An 8,050-nucleotide genomic window follows, 5' to 3' on the forward strand; every position below is an offset into this window, starting at 1 on the left:
ACCTTCTAAAGCCTTTCTCTCTACTTTCCTATTACATAGCTAGAACCTTCAGTGCATGTTAAATAGTTGAGATGAAAGCATGTGTCTCTGTCTTGCTCCTGATCTTAAGGGGAAAATATTAAATTCTTCACCATCAAGTGCAAAGCTAGCTGCAGTATTTTCATCAACTCCCTTTCCTTGGATTTTTCTGAGAATTTATCATTATGAATGGGTGTTGAATTTTGTCAAATACCCTTTTCTGTATGGATTAAAAGTGTCATGTGCTTTTCATCTTGTTAATATGAAGGTTGAACCAACCTTGCCCTCTGCCACAAAACCCACTTGGCTACAATGCATCATCTTTTTTATGTAGTACTGGACTTGGGTGGTGATAATTAGTTAAGATTTTTGTGTCTGTATTCATGAGGAATACTTGCCTGCAATTTCTTTTTATGTGACGTCTTTGCCAAGTTTTGGTGTGTTATCCTGACTGGTTATGCCTGCAGATTAACCCCTTCACTCCTGATATTGGTAGTTTGTTCTTATATATATATTTTTTTCTTGATCAGCCTGGTTAGGGATTTTATCATACATTCATTTATCTTTTCAAAGAACAAACTTTTGTATGAGCGTTTTTTTCTCTATTGTTATTCTGTTTCTATTTCATTAATTTCTGCTGTTATCGTTTTACTTTCTTCTTTCTTCTTACTTTTATTCTACTTTGCTCTCCTTTTTTCTAATTCCAGAAGCTTAGACATTGGCTCTAGATCTTTCTTTCTTTCTAGAACAAGCACTTAATGCTGTAAACTGTTTCCAAGTATTGAATGAGCTGCATTTCACAGGTTTTCTTCCAGTTTTTAAATATTTTATAGTTTCTTTTGTGATTCCTTCTTTGACTGATAGATCACTTAGAAGTCTGTTGTTCAATTTCCAAATATTAATTGAATTTCCAGATAGCATTTGGTCATTGATTTCTGATTTAATTCCATTCACTTCCACTCTACATGACTTAAATATTGGCAAATGTGTTGTTACTTAGTTTATGACCCTGTATCACGTCATTTTGGTAAAGGTGCTGTGTGCACTTGAAGTAAAGCGAGATCTTGCTGAGGTTGAGTGCAGTGGTTGGTACTGATGTCTCTGTGCCTTTCCAAGCTGTCACCTTGGTTTTCCGGTTGTCTTATCAGTGGTAGATGGAGGGACGCTAGAGCTTCTTGTGACATGAGGCAGAGCTCCAAATCATACTTCTGATCACGTTGCTACCTGCTTTGGTTTGAATGGGGTCTGTCCCCACCAGAGCCTGGGTTGAGAATTGGTCTTCCATCCAAGTGTTGAGAGCGCCGAGCCTTTAAGAGATGATTTGGTCCTTTGGAGGGATTTATGCTCTTCTTGAAGGACAGTTCTCCAAGAACTCGCAGGACTGGGCCAGTTACAGTGTGGGAATAGGTTGTTGTGATGCAATCTGGCACCTCCCACACGTGCCCACTAGTTCTGTCACTGTCCATCATGAGTTGAAGCCACACCAGATTCTCAGAGCAGATCCTGGAGCCTTGTCAGTCTCTAGAACCACAAGCCTAAATAAACTTCTTTTCTTTATAAATTACCCGGCCTCAAATATTCTCTTATAGCAACAGAAAATGGACTAAGATATTCCCCTTCTCTTTGGAACCTGGCAGGGGCCTCCCACCCTCTGCTGGGCAAGGCTAATCCCTAAGGGGGATCCAGTCCCTCCAGGGTCCACCTTCTCTACCTCCACTTTCACCAAGCAGCATGAGCCAAGTGTCCATGAAGGACCTCCTGCTGGTGAGCACTAGATGGGGCTCAGGGTACTCTCTCAGCCTTCCCACCTGAGTGTGAAAAGCCACACACCAGTGTTCCCAAGAATCTCGTTTGTGTTGCACTCCGGCCGCGCCCCACTACAAACAGCAACTCAAGAAGATCGCTGGTCACCTGACACTTCTCAGAAGGCAAAATACCCTGTCGTTTCTGGACGTTTCAAGGGAAGCAAGTGAATCACTGGGGTGCCTGCATATGAGTTGGGCTCCTCACCAACTTCCAAAGAGGAATTTGAGATTATGCTTTGACAAGCGGGAGGAGTTACAGAATAAACAAGATCTGAATGAGGGCCTCCTTAAAGACACTATCCCAGCAGTGATTGACAGTCAAATCAAGTTCCTGCGAAACTCTTGGTGTGCTCTTGGACCAGGGCCTGCAGAGCCTCTTTCTTTTCCTTGGGAATTGAACTCGTCATGCAGTACCTTCTCCTCCATGAAGCTTTCCTGGATTTCCTTCCAGAATGTCCCCCACACTGCCCCGAGGGACTTTGCTCAGACACTTTAATGTGAAATAGTGGAAATAAGTAGAGCTCTGGAAGCAGACTCCTCAGTATCTTGGGTCTCAACATCGCTTTTAAGATGAGGCCAATCTATAAGGGGGCTAAGAAGAGGAACTTCCTCCTAAGTTCCTGTGGAATTGGATTATTTGATGCCCACACAGCACTAACCAGGAACAGGGAGGGATTCAATTTGGGTCAGTGGCTGGGCTGGTGATAGGTGGCCCTGTCATGATTACTAGGTTAATTTTGTTTTGAGCTACAGTGGTTATTTTTTATCTGTCTCTCCTTCTGCACAGTAACCTCCTAGAAGAAAGATATTACGTCTGATTTCTGCACACAATGGGCACTCAGACAACATCTTTGAAGCCGGGTGTGGTGGTACACATCTGTGATCCCAGTGGCTCAGGAGGCTGAGGCAGGAGGACCTCGAGTTCACAGCCAGCCTCAGCAACTTATGAGACCCTGTCTCACTAAAATATAAAAAAGGGCTGGGGATGTGGCTCAGTGGTCGGACACTCCTGGGTTCAATCCTCAGTATCCAAAAACAAAAACAAAAAAACCCCAAACATCTTTTAAGGGAGGAATGAAATGAACCAGACCCTCAGGCTGGTGTGACTACGCTTTTCTTTCTCGACCTTGTAGAGGGCCCACAATTTCTGAAGCTACCCAAAGGGTGAGCACGCCTTGGAATGGACCTCTTCGGGTTTGTTCAATGTGTTTTCTTGAGCTGCTGCCTGCTGCCTGCGTGAGGCGGACTTGCCCTTATTTGCATCTCTGAGTCCTTGTGGATGCTTCCTCTTGCTGAGTTCCTGTAGCTGTGCCTTACAGGATGGAGGGTGGGCCCCTGGGAGCTTGGACTCCTGCTTTGGAAGCTGACTGCACCCTGTTTCTTAGACATTCCCAGGCTGCACGCTGAGCCACCGGCAGGGAAGGGTGGACCACTGGGCCAAGGCCAACCTCACACACCGCCCTGCCATTAACGGGTCCGGAGGAAGCCAGCCGGCCTGTGTTTTCCCATTCTAGGCCCAGGGCAGCAGCGCTTGTCCTGCAATGTCCGGGGCAGCCACAGGCGAAAACAATGGGGAGGGATTTACTTGGCACAGTGTGTTGGAGTCCAAGTGTTGCTAAGCACGTTAGGCAGCTCTCCGCCCTCTCTGGCCCTGGCAGGGGTTTCCAGATTCCTCCAGCCACGAACTGCACTCCGTGATTTTTCCAAGTGCTGTTTTCGCTTTGCTCGGTCTTCCTTGCCCTGGCATAATGACCGCTGTGCCTCTCGACCTTTTTTTGTCGTGGTGATCAAGGTCATGTAGATCAAATTAAAACACTTGAGAGATTAAAAATGCAAGATTTATCACAAACGAGCTAATCCACTCTGCATTGGAACCATATTTCTTCATGTTCTGAGACACCACGTGGATGTCACATCTAAACTTGAAATTGGCAAGATGTCCTACCCGAGTGTGTCCCAGGGTCTGGACTTGTTTATTACTCTTTAACTCCCTTGTGGCAGAACATCACTCCAAATGCCCACAGCCCTTTCCAGGTCACACCGTGGCTGGCAGGAACCACCAGCCGCACAGATTCTCCCCTTAGAGCACATTCCAGAGAGTCATGAAGTCTTTGTTTCCCCCAAAATGAACTGGCCCCAGGCCAGGACTTCCCTTTAACCCTGTCCAGCTTGGGAAAATATTTAGCATGTGTTTTTACAAAACCAAACTGTGTTCATAATTTATATGTTATTTTGTAGCTTTTCCTTTGTAATAACATATTGTGAGCGTTGTCTTAAATTTCCAAGTGTCATTTCTAATGGTCACAGAGTACCACAGTGAAGCCCTGTACTATGATTAGTTCATCCAAAATATTATTGTGAGATGTTTAGAAAAACCATGTCTTAATACAATTCATCAATTCATTTGCCACTCAGCCAGGAAGCATCAACCAAGTTGATTGATATATAAGACAGTCCTGGCCCTGAGGAGTTCTATCTTGGGGAATGACCTCTGATCCACCAAATCAGAACAAGAAAAAGTCACAGGCCAGACCTCTCTAATGGATAGGGCCTCTCCCTAAAACCTGCCACCCTCTCTGACCCCAAAGTGCTTAGACCCTGAGCTGTACCCACTGGAGGGGGAGCCTTGCATCAGGCCAGCTGCAGTGAGAATCCTCTTCATCATTGTTTTCCTCTAGAATCACTGATTCTTCCCCCCTCTGCATGGGGGTCTCAGCTAGTAGATTTTTAAAATACCGATGCCAATACTGATGGATGCTTTTGGGCAATGGAGCTGGTGCATATTTAACAATCGTCAGAACTTTATTTATCAATGACATAAGTGACTTTTTGCTGGATTAGATAATGGGTTTTGAACTTGGAAGAGTGTTTCTTCTCTGTCTCTCTCTCTCTCTCTTTTTGGTACAACTCACAGATCTGGTATTCCACTAGGTTGAATCTGCACTAGTAACATTTTATCCATTGATTTCGTGTACAAAACACAGTGACAGCTCAAGTTCCGGCTTGTAGCATCTGCCTATTCCTGTGGTGTAAATGCCCCTGAGGCTGAATTCAAGCTACCAATGCAACCTCACTGAGCTCAGGGCTGCAGGAGGTGTGCTATAGCCTGTCATTTTATAGAATTTTCACACACAGATGGGAATGATCTAAATAACCTCAAAGACAGGAAGGAGTAAAATAGTTTGGATGTGAGGGTTTGTGTGTATTTGTTTTTACATGCTTGTAGAGTTTAATATTAATAACACTGGTGCAAAACTTCTGAAAATTTAACAATCGGTTCTGACAATCTAGGAAACCAGCTCTCTCAGGGCCAGCCCCACACGCCAGAGCTCCTAAGGTGGTTCCGCGCTCCAGCCACAGTGGATTCACTGCCGAGGGGAGAAGTTTTAAAATTTGTTTGCCAAACTCCTTGAGATCATTCTAAAAATGACTCCCTTGGACCTACTCAAGTTGACATCTAAAACTCATCTAAAGTTGAAATAGTTCCCAAACCTAAAATTTCCAAAAAGTTATACTGATATTTTGAAAATAAGGTGGTTCCATCTCCCTGTGAATGTATCCTAAGGAATCTACGTGCCATGGCCATCAGACGCCCATTATCAAGCCTTCAGATAAACACATCAACAATCTGGCACAATCTTACATTGTTCCTGTTTCTCTTTGAGCTCATATTTCTCCTCCACTTCCTTCCCCTAGATTTTTATCTCAACAAAATATATTCTTTGTCTGGCATAAAGATATGAACGTAAACAGAAATGTAGACAATTAGAACTGCCTTTGAACATAGAAACTAAAGGTTAAAAAAAGTCTTTGGAAATAATTCATCACTGTGATTATGAGTTCACAGTTGATTGAACAACAGAATAGGTTCTAAATCACGTTAATAGACGAAAAGTGCACGTTCCTGAAAGAGCGTCCTAATGGACCCACAGGCTTTCTCCTCCATCAGTTCGCCATCTGTTGGAGGCATATTAATTATTGAGATGACATCGGGGCTAGCATTACTTTTATTTTTCACTTTTATAAGTTCCGAGTAAACCTTGAAGTACCTGGGAGTGGAAGGAGTTTCTCTTCAGACGTTGATTCTTCAAAATCCTCCACGTCCTGTGCCAGAAGTGACGCAGTCTTCTCTTCTCAAAAATGATTTTCTCTATAGGGGACAAGTGGGTCCTTCTTCAATTTAGAAGAAGAATCGTCACCCTTAGGAAGTGTGAGCAGTGAGCTTCTCTTCAAGGCCGTTGTCTCCCCGTGGACAGCTTACCGCCTCCACAAGGCTCCCCACCCTGGAGACACTAAAACGGCTCCTGTGGAGGCCCTGGACCACCCAGCTGGCTATCTGTCCTCCACTGGTCCTCCCTGTCTCCTCAGCTTGGGCCTGGTCAACCCCCCAAGTCTGCCAGAGCCGGGACTGCTGCTCCCTGGGTGGCTTGTTCAGGTGCTGCCGGCTGCCCCTCCCTCCCACCGCTGGAGACCACGTCTGAGAGCCTCCGTGTGATGAGGGCACGGTGCAGTCCGGAGATCAGAGAGGCCAGTGTCAGCCGCAGGGGCCCTCCCTGGGGAGCTGACTTACCCCACAGCCTCCTCGCGGGAGCTCTCCAGATGGTGCCGCTTTCCTAAACTAGGCATCTCAGGACTCCCAGGGAACTTATCTTGAAGTCAAAGCCCTACCCCGTTTCCTTTTAAGAATTTCTGGAAGAATTTTTTTTTTGTGTGTGTGTGTATATTTTGGTGGTGGTGGGGTTGAAACCTAGTGAAAATGAAGTGGCAGAAAAACAGAAACTGGAAACTCAAGATATAAAATGAGCCTGGTGCCGTGGCACAAGCCTGTAATCCCAGCTGCTCAGGAGGCTGAGGCAGGAGGATCTCAAGTTCAAAGCCAGCCTCAGCAAATGTGAGGCCCTAAGCAACTCAGTGAACCCTGTCTCTAAACAAAACACAAAATAGGTCTGAGGATGTGGCTCAGTGGTTGAGTGACCCTGAGTTCAATCCCGGGATCCGCCCCCCCCCCAAAAAAAAAGATATAAAATGCTTCAGGATTTTTCCTCAAGTAGAAAATGAGACGAGGTCCTCAAGTCCAGCTGCTAAGTCCCTTTGCTGAGTCTCAGAAGGAGATGAAGGTTCTTGGGAGCTGCTTGGGGCCAGAAGAACATGCCCAGATGGCGAGCGGCGGGCAGCGCAGGCCAGGTGGGTTCCCGCTCCCTCTACCCTCTTGTCAAGATCTGCTGTGGACCTCAGCTGGACATTCACTGATGTGGCCCACGGAAGGGACCACGTGGCCGTCCCAGGAGACCCCCGCTAGCATCAGGCAAGGCCTGCGTTTCCTTCAGAAGTCCTTCTAGCACATCCTGAAGGCTCCTTGAGATGGAAACCAAGTGGCGCTGAGTGGCCGGAGGTCCCAGATGGGCCTGGAGGGAGGGGCAGCGAGCAGGAGGAGCAGGGAGAGGGGGCCCACGGAGGTCTGCAGAGGCGGGCCCGGAGGAGCTGTCCCTCTAGGAACACAGGCTGTGTGAATGCAGGGCCGAGGGCTACCCTGACCCCGGCCACACTCCTGTGGGTCTTATGGGTTAGATGTGACTCCAAGCCACTTAGCTTGGGGCTCAGGAGCCAAACCCGTCTGCCTGGGCTGGACAGGAAGCTCTGGTACCTACCTGCTCATAACCGTGGGGACACCGACCTTCAGTTTCTCCTTTTGCATGGTGGTGGGGGGACGGGGGGTGGGGGTGCGCAGCATGGGCAACTGTGACTTCGTGCATCTGGTGAGCCGGGCACTTAAAGGCCACCATCTCCAATCCTCACAAGCCTTTCACACAAGCCAGAAAACAGCTCTCCGCCCACTTGTTCAGTTGCGATCTCTCAGGCACTCACTCGCCTCACTGTGCTGGGTAATGTGACGTCACGCAGGATGCCAGAATCCAGGAGGTGGCGAGGAGAGGCGGCCCTTCTGCAGGACAGACTTCATGATGGAGCTGCCTGACACAGCCCCCAGTGATCCCCACCTCCTGCTCTTCACGCCCCAGTCACTGCCCCCTGCACTGGCCCACAGTTGCTCTTGGTGACCCCCAGCGTATGGTGGAGGCGCTACTGTAAGTCAGCTCGGTGGGGAGCTGGCTCTCAGGACAGACCCGAGCTCCAGCCCAGCCTGGCCGAGTCGGGAATTCAGCCTGGGCTGCACGGAATGCCTTGCACGGGGGACTGATTTTTTTTTATCTTGGCTGACGGTTTAATGC

This window comes from Marmota flaviventris, chromosome 2 (assembly GCF_047511675.1).
Source record: "Marmota flaviventris isolate mMarFla1 chromosome 2, mMarFla1.hap1, whole genome shotgun sequence".
NCBI classification, from domain to species: domain Eukaryota; kingdom Metazoa; phylum Chordata; class Mammalia; order Rodentia; family Sciuridae; genus Marmota; species Marmota flaviventris.